Raw genomic sequence first — 13,359 nt, forward strand, 5'->3', positions numbered from 1 at the left:
AAGTTGACCGACTTTATTACAACTGGAAGTCCTCAACGATAAGAAACAAGTTTCTTAAAGGGGATGACATTATTATTTACTATAATAATTATTAAATACCTACAGACACTAGTGTTTATATATATATATATATATATATATATATATATATATATATATATATATATACCCAAACAAGGCATATATAAAGAAATAAAAACATGCGGTAGCAATTTTCAGAACAATAAATAAACTGCCGCCCTTTAGATTTGGAACCAACGATATATATATATATATATATATATATATATATATATATATATATATATATATATATATATATATATGTATATATATATATACATAAAAAATATATATAAACTTATACAGATATATTTGTGTGTAAGGGGGTTAAGATATCCACGTATGCTTCTTGAATAGTAAATTCAATGAGTTATTTTGGAGCATAAAAGGTTGTTGTTTCTTTTATATTTCAAGCGATCCTCCGCTCATGATCACTAAAAAGTAGCGAAATGAAAATGTGCGTATTGAGTCAGTTGCTGGAATCTGTTTTAAATTGATAAGTAGTCAACCATCTCAACAAAAATAACCTCGTCAGTGAAATGCAATATGGTTTCCGTTATGTTAAATATACAGCAGATGTGCTAACGGTTATATCTCATAGGATTAGCGAATCTCTCGACGAAGGCTTTCTTTTTAGGACAATAGCCCTTAACATATAAAAGACCTTTGATAGGTATGTTTCATAAAGGTCTACTCCACAGATCCTCCAACTACAGTATAGTTGGAAGTGTATTTTTAATTATTAAACCATTTCTCTCTGATAGGTTCATAAGAGTAGTGGTTGATGGGGAGAAATCAGAAGCCAGTTGGAACACATACATTAAGACCATTGCCAAGGTTGGTGCGAACAAGGTGGGCTCTCTCTCTCTACTGTGCTAGAAAGCTACTTACGCCTCTATCTCTATAAGGCCACCATTCACCCATGTATGGAGTACTGTTGTCACATTTGGACTGGTGCATCTGCTACTTACCAACCTAAGCTTCAGTCTCTCTGCCATAGACGAAATGTTGTGCCCCTCTGTCTGTTCTACAAGTATTTTAATGTTGAATGCTCTGACGAACTACAAGCACTTGTACCCCCTCGACGTAAATAATAACCGACAAGCAGCAAAATCCCACCCCTACACAGTAAAGATGCCTAGGTCTAAGAAAGCCTTCTACTCTAATAGTTCCTTCCCCATAACTGCTGGATTTTGAAACTCCTTTCCGGAATTCTGCTTTCCCAACTGTACTGACATGCAGAAGTTCAAGTGTAATGTGAATAGACATCTTGCTGCTCATCTCTCTTCATTATATTCCTGCAACTTATATCCCCAAGAGTAGCCCCTACTTCAAAATTCCACTGTCTTGTTAAGGATGAAAATTGAATTTTAAAAAATTTAATATAAAAATTAATGTCGGAATCACTCAGGGGTTCAACCTGGGCTCAGATCTCTTCCTGATCTACATAAATTATCTCCCAAATAAAATCCTTCGATCATTTGTAGACATTTATATTGAGGACACTACCATCTATGGTAATACTTCAAAAGTTATAAACAACCAAGTTCTCTGATTCTTTCTCCTCTGATATGCAATGGGGGAAAAGGTTGCTAGTTTATTACAATGCATCTAAAACCAAGCTTTCGTCGTTCCATCATTAACGGTCTGATCCCCGTCCGGCATCAATTGAAACGAATGGCTTTCGTCTTTGGGGAGGCTCCATGTTTTGACAAGCTTCTGGGTCTGACCTTTACTCCTGATCTGAGATGGAACACTTACATCAAATCCGTTGCCAAGGCTGCTGGAAAAATGCTGGGATCGCTCGACCGCTTCAGCAGATAATCTCACTGCTGATGCAATTCTCTTCCTGTATAAGAGTCAAGTATGTCCAGGAACAAAGTACTTTTGCAACATCTGAGCAAGAAATGCTAAAACCAGCTTATCCTACCTTGCCAAAGTTCAAAACAGAATTCGTAGCCTGGTGGGGATGCCCTTTTCTCTTTTCTATAACCTCTTTCTCACAGAAGAGACGTTGCGAGCCTGTCTCTGCTTTATAGTTATTTTCATGCTCGTCTGAGCTCAAATCTGTGGTTTTCCCTGGCCTGACTTTCACGAAAATCACTCGTCTAGCTGAAACCATTTCTCTTCCCTGCAACCTCTCTCCCACAGAAGAGACGTTGCGAGCCTGTCTTTGTTTTATCGTTACTTCCATGGCAAGTGCTCGTCTGAGCTCTAATCTCTGGTCCCATCTCCTCGCCAATCTTTCACGATAAACACCCGTCTAGCTGAAACCACTGTCAAACATTTTCCCCACTCTTTATCTGTGTCAAAACCAAAACGTAGATTCCATGAACAAAGCTTTTTTCTTAGAAGTGCACGCCTGTGGAACTCTGTTCCGTGTGCCTGTTTCCCACCTGACTACAACTTGGATGTATTCAAGTCCAACATTAACAAATTCCTGATGAACCGCCCCCTTAAGTAAGATACTTTATCAAATCTCAAGACTAACGTACTATACACGCAATAACCCGTATCCCCGAGTTGCTTCCGGGCCTTGATAAGTAGTGACCACCTTGTAAAAAAAACATTAACAATAATTTGTCTCACTCTTTATCTGTTCCTAAGCCTAAATGTTGATTCCGTGAGCAATGCTTCTGTCTTAGAACTGCACGCCCGAGGAACTCTCTTCGGTTTTCCGGATTTCCAACTGACTACAATATGACCGTCTTCAAGTCCAACGTAAACAAGTTCTTGATGAGCCGATCCCTTTAAGTAATACATTTTACCAAATTTACACTTCTAACGATTACTATGACGCACACTCATTAACCCTTATCCTCGAGTCGTCTCCGGGCCTTCAAAGTGGTGACTCGTTTATATAAAAAAAAAACACTGGGTATTCATATTTTATGCTGCGCTCATTCTTTACAGCAATGTTCAAAGGAGTTCACGTGATTTATTTTTACCTTTTGAGAGAGAGAGAGCGAGAGAGAGCGAGATAGATAGATAGATAGATAGATAGATAGATAGATGTGTGTACAAGCTCTAAAAATGTACAATTTTCTATTTACCTAAACTGACTTGTTTTACGACGTTAAAAGCCTTTCATTATTTTGTTTTCCTTTTGGTTTATTACTCAGGTAATATATTGTAATGAATGCATATAAAACATATTTAACCTTACAACAATTTAATCATTTATTTTCATACAAATTATGTATTTAAATATAAAAAAAATTTCAACTTGATGTATAATGCCAATTTATCATATAACACTGATCATATTCTCTCGCTATTTTATATGATTTTTTTATTAAAAATATTTCTTTTTTACTTTTACAGGTATGTGCAACGCCATTTGGTAAAGTATAATTTTTTATGTTGGTTACCTGCGGTGTGTATGAGTTCGGCATGACAGGTTGAAATTTTGTCGAGGCTACTACATAGTTTTATTAATAAACCTTTTAACGTATTAACACATATATACCCGCCTCCACACTAAATACTACAGTAGACAATATATATATTTTAGAACAATTTACACTGTAACGTCCAAATGAAATTGTATTATAATTATAAACGTAAAAGTTGAGTTTATAGTAATGTGGAGATTAAATTTGCGTTACAAAGTTTATATTTCTGAATTTTTCAGATAAAGGATTATAATTTGCAGTATTTTGATTATTAAGACTACTGTTTTTTTTTCTTGAGTGCTATTATTATTATTATTATTATTATTATTATTATTATTATTATTATTATTATCACTATTATTACAACGTTTATTATTCTTACAGGGTGACCCAACAAAAAAACAAAAGCTAAATGGAGGCCATCTAGAACATATGCTGTAGAACGGTGAAAAAAAGGCGGAGAAACCTAGTGTTTTCATGTGATGTTTTGAATATAATAAACTAGTTATGACCAAAGTTTCATTTCATTCGCAAAAAAACACGTAGAAACAGGGCCTAATTATAGTTGGGACCCCGTTTTGTTTGGCTCACCCTGTATTATTATTATTATTATTATTATTATTATTATTATTATTATTATTATTATTATTATTACAACGTTTTGCCTTATATAGCTTCCGACCTTCTTCAGGTGAATTTTGTCAAAATCGGGAATCTTGTTGATTTTGTGAATTTCTGAACGGCCAATTTGCTTAATTCATAGAGAAAGTAGCATGTTCTCATTCCGTTAGCCATGCCAGGTAGAAGTATTAAGTAATTCGCAATTGTATTCTAAATATCGTCCGCACTGAGGATTGAACCTGAAACTGCTAGAAGAGTTTACGTATATCTGAATTTGACCTTTATGCGTTAAGCCTCGGTCTGAATGATACAAGTAATACAATTTTGAATTACTTAGATTTATATCCAGTCATAGATAATGGAAGGAGAACGCGCCATTCTCTGTGTGAATTAAATTACGAAATTCGTTCTAAATTCCGTACAGATTGACGAATACGACAAAATGATTCCTGATTTCGATGATACACATGAATAAGATCGGAAGTTACATCGGCCGAAATGTTGTAAGAATAACACGCAAGATGAGAATAGTAATCTTCATAATCTAAATAATACGAATTATAAATAATACATATTATTTTTCCTCCAAATGAGATATAATATAAAATTTGTTCACGCAAAACGCTGGTATATGGAACCTATCCTCGGGGTAGCTGGGTGGCTTCTCTTTTGTTTTTACTAGTCAGATTCAGAGAATATTGAGAATTAATCGGGGTCAGATCTCTTTCCTAGGAGAGTATCTCTGGGTAAATCCCCTCTTATCTTTAAAGATACGGTAAAATGCTAATGTATGTAGTCCGAACAATCCAAATAATGAAAATTATATAAACGTATTATTTCTAAGGAAATGATACCATAAAAAGTTAGTTATGAAGGTAGACGACGAAAGTAAGGTCGGAGGTTACATCGGCAGAAACGTTGTGAGAATAACATTCAAGATGAAAACAGTAGTCTAAAATATACAAACACTGCAAAACTCTGCTTAGAAGATTCTGTTGTCTAAGACGGCATCCATTAACCCATGCATGCACGCACTCTAATTCGTCCAAATCTTACAGGCTTCAGAAATATTTTTTATCGAAAAAACAGATAAAAACGAACGGAATGTTTTAATAAAAAGAAACATGAAATAAATATAAAATTGGCGGTTTTTGCCAAATGAGATTTTAAGAGAAAGAAATTAAGTTGTTGTTTGAAGGCGAGACGTGTCGTGTTTTTCATTTGCAAATCAATGAACAAAAGCTGAATAAAATCTACCGGCAATTTTCTCTCCTAAACAATGTTTATTTTCTATTTCTGCTTTCTTCTCAGGTCCCGACAACACAGAGAGAACGGAATAGAATAACAATTCCGACAAGCAATTATTATAAACAAGGCTACGGATGTAAATTTATTCTGGTTTTAAACACATTGGACGAAGACAAATTCGAACAGTAAAGTTGTGAGCGATTTTTTGACGAATATTGCGCTTATTTTATAAGAAAGAGAGAAAAAAAAATTGTTATGGAAAGAAACATGAGTACTGGTTTTGCTGCATAAGAGTAAAGGCAGGAAGTTAATAAATATCATGATTATATATATATATACATACACACAGACACCCACACAGACACCCCCCCACATATATATGTATATATATGCACACACACAATATATATATATATATATATATATATATATATAAATATATATATATATACATAATTTAAAGGGAGGGTTAAAACAGTAGTGATAGTAAAATTACTAATTTAATTAAAATACAAGAAAAGAACAGTGCTCGTTGTAATTCAGATATATAATAAGCTCGATAGGAAAATATCCTAGAGCTACTTTAATATTTAGTAATGTGATTGATAATTTAAAATTCAAATTAGAATTAAAAATTAAAAATCTGTTTCATAAGAAGGAACAACAACAAAGTCAATAATTTGTACGATCGTTTCGGAAACGATGTTTTTATTGTGATAGACATTAAGCCACGCACAATAATTTTGACACAGTTTTTTTAAAACAAAGTCTCCTCATCATCAAAAGTATTGGGTGGGTTTGTTTTATATGTAAAAGACACCATAAATAAATCTAGCAATTTTTAAGTAAGGCAGATGTATCTTTTAATTGTTCGCCTTTTGAAAACCGTAATTATCGTACAAAGCATTCATTTTGATGTTGATTGTAGCTTATAAATGTACGATATATATATATATATATATATATATATATATATATATATATATATATACAGTGCCGCCCAAAAGAAAGCCAGCACCTGTTATTTTTCCAAAACCGCGCATTTATGCGAAATTGAATGTAACCGTTTTAACAACTTATACCGCATCTGATTCGCCTCTTATTCCTCTATATTGTAACATGTTCGTATTTGACTTTTATTTGAAGTATCCTAGTGTTCACATCAATTTAAAAATTAACTTATACACACACACACACACACACATATATATATATATATATGTATATATATACATATATATATATATGTGTGTGTGTGTTTTTTTTGGAGGGGTACAAAATGTACATATGGCTAAATACAAGTAAATCAACATGATAATTAAAAAAATAAAAACTGCAAATAAGGGTTAGCTAACCAGGTTTCGTTCCTCACTCAACAGAGATAAATCTAGGAAATACGATTAAAAAATAGTAATGAAAATGGCGATGGAGAATAAAAATAAACGGAAAATAAGCGGGGGCGGAGGGAATTACATAGAAACCAAATTAAGTCCCAAAAGATTTTCTTTTTGCTTGCAAAGAGAAGGTCTCAAAGACTTTGTAAAAATAGTTTCTAGAATTTTTAGATGAAAGATCGTAAACATGCCAGCACTTAAATTCGTGGTACACACATGGTTATTTATGAGATGCTCGCAAATTGAAGAACAATACGTATTACTCAGAACATCCGAAGGTGAACAATTTGAATACCGAAACTTTGATGGTAGGTGTTGCTTCAAACGAAAATCCAATCTTTGAGATGTTTGCCCAACATAGTGCGCGCTGCAACTACATTTGAATAAATAGTAGAATTATTATAGTGAGGGCAGAAAAATCTTTGCAAATGGACCACAACATAAATCTGGTTGAAAAAAAAAAACACGCGTAGAGCCGATGGAAAATAACACCGTTGTACAGACAAAGAAATTAGCTTAGCAAATCGATCTCTGATGTTATCTAGCCAAGGTAGACGAAGGTAAACAGGACATCTATTAGCTACAATTTCTTTAGATTTGTACAAATTGGAAACTTTCTTATTAATAGTAGTTTCAACAATATCTAAGGGGTAGCCATTGTTACAAAGGGTCTTCGTAATGAATTTAAGCTCATCATCAAGATTAACTTTAGAACAAATCATCAACGCCCTATATGCTAAAGTTTTAATTAAATTATATTTTCGTTTTATAGGACAAAAATAGTCCCAACGCGTATAGAGACCGGTAAATGTTGATTTACGAAAAGCACAAGTAAAAAAAAACATGATGATGTCTTGGACACAAGAACATCTAAAAACGGAAGAGTAGAATTTGTTTCTTTATCTATCGTAAACTTAAGGGCTGGATGAACGTTATAGAGGGATACTAAAAAAGGCATCCGCTTTCGTCTCATTGTTAAATAAACAAAAAGAGTCATCAATGTAACGAAAGTAAATGTTTGGTTTATGCAAACCAGATAATAGACTGTTCATGAAAACCCACAAAGATATTAGCCAACGCTGGTCCCAATGGGGAATCCATGGCCACACCATCTGTCTGTTTGTACATAATATCACTGAAACTGAATTCAACCGACATAATGGCAAATTTCATCAATTCTACTGGAATTGAGGGAGTTGGAAGTTGACTCCGATATAAGGCGTCATCACAAATATTAATAGTCTCTAACAATGGAATGCAAGTAAAAAGACTAGAAATATCAAAAGAACACATAAATTTGTCACAATGAATAAAGTTTTGCATAACGTTAGCAAGGTAAAAGAGTCTTTAATGCAAAATAAATTATAAAGTTCCAAAACGGGTTCTAAAATACTTGTCAACCATTTAGCTAACTTATGTTTAGAGGACCCCATCATTGATAATATGGGTCCCCCACTTTTATCGGCCTTAGGCAAACTATACAAACGGGGCGAATAGAACCGGTGGGTCGAATTAAATTAGAAATGGAATTTCAGTGACTAATCGCACTTAATCCGTATCAACTGTGCACCGAACGGTTATGATAATACTTAATCCGCTGCAATTTATCACCCACACTTCTGTTGCCACTTTGAAATTGACAACACCATCTCCTAACTGTGCTGAAATAAAATGCATCGGCTTCGTAAACGTTTAAAAAACGGCGGTTAAAGTTGACTGGTTCGATTTTTTGCGCATGGAGGATTTCAAGGACGCGGTCGATGGCATGGGTTGTTATCTTAGAGTCGAACACTGTCAATATCTGCAACGGAGGTATGAAAATTCCAGATTATAAATGCATAAGTTCAATTATTATAAAAATGCAACTTGCAATCCTCTTTGATCCATTCGGACACAATAAAAATTAGGAGGCATTTTTTGGAACGTCCTTCGTTTTTATGCCTTCCTATATGGATCCATCCTCTCTCTCTCTCTCTCTCTCTCTCTCTATATATATATATATATATATATATATATATATATATATATATATATATACTCTAATTAGGCCCCGTTTCTTCGTGGTTTGTCCGAATGAAATGAAACTTTGGTCATAACTAGTTTATTATATTCAAAACATCACATCAAAACACTAGGGTCTTTGACCTTTTTTCTTCGTTCTGCAGCATATGTTCTAGATGGCCTTCATTTAACTTTTGTTTTTTTTGTTGGTCACCCTATAAATATATATATATATATATATATATATATATATATATATATATATATATATATATACCTACTCTTTTTGTATCGCTATACGTATTTATGTGTATTGAACTCTATTATTATTTCTGTATGTATTAATTTTTGTCTCCAGTTTTCATTTCTCTAAAATTCTGGTTTGGTTTGTGTCTGTAAAAACTGCCACTTCGTTCCGTTTTTATGACGCGTTATCCGAAAACAAATTATTTCCACAGAGATTCAATTACACATGAACTCAACGATTTTCATTTGGTGAAAAGTAAGTTTTATTGACCGTTTTATTCGCCGCTTTCGGTAATTCATAGAAATTATGAACTACTTTTTTTTTTCTACAATAAAATCATATTTTTATTGTCTGCTTCATTCAATAACATATTTTTCTCATTCGTATATATTTTTAAGTTGTTTTTAATGCTTTCGTTTCCGTTGTTTTGAAAACTACGATGTCGTTGGCGTTTTCTATGATAATAAACCACTTGTTAAAATTGATATTTATTTAAATAATAATGTTTTGCTTGCATTTTTATTATATTTTAATCTCTACTACTATATAAAAGCCACTTTTGTGTGTGAGTTGTTTCCTCATATCTCCCGAAACGGCTGAAGCTATTTTTTGTAACTTTCACACAAAGGTAATATATATATATGTGTGTGTGTGTGTGTGTGTGTGTGTGTGTGTGTGTGTGTGTGTGTGTGTGTGTGTGTGTGTGTGTGTGTGTGTGTCTTGCACTGTTCTTAGATATTTTTGTAGACAAATTCATCCGATAAGCATCGCAAATCAGACAAATTCAATCCTATAAATAGTCTTTCTTTCTAATAGATAAAAAGAAGTTTTACGTTACACCGTCAAGGGAGATAATACAATTACCACAAATAATTTCTTTGTACAGAAGGAAACAAAAATAAACAAAAAAAAAACCCAGAATTATTGACATCTGAAAATATAACTCATTGGTAGAGCATTCGAGTACAGATCGAATGATTTCATGTTCAACGCTGGTGTATCACACAATTTTATTTTAATCTTTTCTTATTAATAATTCAATTTAACACAAAAGAAAAGGTACGATTTAAAATCGCCGCAAACACGAACGAAATTTGATGAACGACATCATCATTATTCGCATTATTTGGATTCATCTTGAGTATGATTTTCACAACGTTTCGGTCGATGTAACCTCCGGCGTTCTTACGGTGTACCTCGTTGAACTTGGGAATTTGGACGGAATTTGGACGGAATTTCGAGCATATATATTTCGAGTATATATATATATACACTAGCAAATATACCCGCCTGAAGTGACTGAAATCCAACGATGAACTTTAAAGCAAATAGATTATATAGACGTTGACACTAATATTGTTACACATAAAATTGAAACAATTACAAAGAATCACAGTGGTTAACATTTTTTTTATTCGTTGAGGGAATTGGGGTGAAGGAGAGTGACCTGATTCAAATTCATGATGGCGGGCTTCAGGATAGTCACGAATCCCAACTTGGTGTGCATCATCCCTAGGTGGGGAAGTTTATGAAGAGCCGCACTAAATATGACTTAAATATTTGACCTTAACCTTTAAAAATTGTGTGCACCATTCCTAAGTCGGCAAACATCATCCTGCTTAGTTGGGTCATGATCGGTTCAGTGATGAGTCCCGTCATAGGCATGGAATGTGTACCTACTTTAGAAATGGCTTTCCGTGTGGAAGAGAATTTCCAGAGAAAATTGAAAATTGCCGTATATCTGCTTCCAAGTAGCACTTACTCACATAACCGCGTTCATATGTGCCCTCTATGGCACAACCACAGCATATTTACTGTTATTTAGAGTATCCCTGAGAAAATAGATTACATCCTGCTCATCCCTCGACTAACGTTCACGTCTGTGGATACCAGTGTTCACAATAGTTAATGTTTAATAAACTAATAAGAGATGAGGTGAGTTATATGATGATTTTTCCATTGCTTATGACCTAACGCAGAATGTTCACGAGTACACCCGTGTGAACAGCAGTGACGGGCAGTATGCGAGTTTTCCTCACAACTTGCCCATAACGGTGCTCATCCTCCGTTCTGTTTCCACTAAGATCTTTCGATCACTCGGTTGTTTCAGTTAAGATAAAAACAAAACGTAATAATCCTTCTACAATTAGAACACCATGGCTACAAAGTTGGTTAATTTTAATGCATTTAAAACCAATCTCTCTTTTCATCATAATCGTTCTGAGACCCATCTGACCCGAACTGTAAATTAATGGCGTTCGTCTTGGGGAAGTACTATGTTTAGACAAGCTTCTGATCTAAAATTGAATACATTCATAATCCGTTACCAGGATTGCAGGAAAAATTATTGGATCATTCCACTATTCCAGTCGATATTTCACTGCCAATACAATCCTCTATCTATATAAGAGCCAAGTAATCCTAGATTGGAGTACTGTTGCCACATCTGGGCAGGAGCTGCTCGGAGTATCTTATCTTGGCTCCACAGAGTTTAAAACCGGCTTCGAAACCTAGGAGGTGATGACATTTTCTTTTCCCGGCAGTCTCTTCCCCTGCGAGCCTGTTTCTGCTCTATCTATCAATGGCAAATACACGGCTGAGCTTCAATCTATTGTCCTCTTGCCAAACCTTTACAAATAATACTCGTCTGTCGACAACTACTATCAATAATTTGTCTATGTATATGCCCAAGTCTAAACGCAATACCATGATTTTTATTCACACAGCTGTCCGTCTACGGAACTCTGTTATGCTGGACTGCTTTCCAACTGACTATAAAATGGTTGTCTTCAGGTTCATTGTACACATTTTCCTGTTGAGCTGTTCTCTTAAATAATCAAGTTATATTAAATTTTTACCCCTAACTATTACTACGCTGTGTTCCTTATAACCACCATACACTCATTAATCCTTATCCTCGAGTGGTCTTCGGACCTTGATAACTGGTAAATCTCTTGTCAAATAAAGATGAGCATAGTAGTCTGATAAATCAAAATAATAAAAAATAATGCGTGTTTATCTCAACAATTTGGAATCATACGTGCAATTAAGCGAATATAATGAACCTTTATGAATAGTTATCAAAGTTCGGCATTATATAACCTCAACATTGGTTGATATGAAATTAAATTGTTAAACCAAGCCAAACGCTTTCATTTATCTTTTTTAATCCGTAAATAAAAAACTCATATATAAATCGCATTACAAACTTAACCTTTGTAGATTAAGGTTCACAATATCAGAAACTGATTCATAAACCTTTGCTACTTCGAATAAATCAGTGATTTTATCGTAAAATAATCGTATAAAACTGGCATCCCCATTATATATCTATGAAAAATATCTCGATTTAGTCGGGAAAAATGATTGCTCTGTGAGCCAGACTCTTTTCTAAAAAGCATCTTATCAGCCGACGTAGAACTATTAAAAATGCTATTAACCTCTTTTATTAACCTTTGTATAGGTCAGCCAGGCGCGTGTTATCAACAATGCCATCTCATAACGTATTCATAGAAAATCTAACCATTATTCACGAATGGGACGCACGTGGCTCTCAGATAGAGTTTTCAAATCTGACGAGACAGAAATTTCGCCAAATGAAACATCCGTATGTGTTTTCTTGTGATAATGTGTACCATTGTTTATGCAGTTATATCGAAATATTATTATTATTATTATTATTATTATTATTATTATTATTATTATTATTATTATTACTCACTAGGAGTTCTCACACAGTCATCATCAGAGGTGACTCACTGATAATAACCAGTTGTGTTCCCTGTATGTTGGGTGACAATAAATCTTACCACAATTACCGGTACACTCCACCGATAACCTTTGCAAATAATTTTACAGCAACAGTCGCTTACAATGTATTTATCTCTAGCCAAGATCATTAGTCATTAGAAAAATTTGTTTGGCAATAACTTTCTCTCTCTCTCTCTCTCTCTCTCTCTCTATATATATATATATATATATATATATATATATATATATATATATATCGAAGGTAAAGTATTCTTTGCCTTTTTCTAGTGGAGGTCTGGTTAGTGCTGTCAATTCTTGGGATTCCTATCGTTTTTGATGTCCCACAGCTATTTTTTGTGAAATATTAGACAGATGTGATGCCTTAGATTTTTGGAGGGGGTACACCTATAATAACCCTAATAATAATAATAATAATAATAATAATAATAATAATAATAATAATAATAATAATAATAATAATAATAATAAACCCTTGAATGCGGAGACTAAAACACAGAGGAGACCAATGGCTGCTGCCAGCGAGAAATAAATGGCAAGCGGCTGTTGTGATTTGCAAATTTTACCAAATGAAGTGAAGAGAACTGGAAACCTGGGAAGGCTTGTTCTCACCCAGCTTCCA

Source organism: Euprymna scolopes, chromosome 15 (genome assembly GCF_053919585.1).
Source record: "Euprymna scolopes isolate OS-2025 chromosome 15, ASM5391958v1, whole genome shotgun sequence".
Taxonomy (NCBI): Eukaryota; Metazoa; Mollusca; class Cephalopoda; order Sepiida; family Sepiolidae; genus Euprymna; species Euprymna scolopes.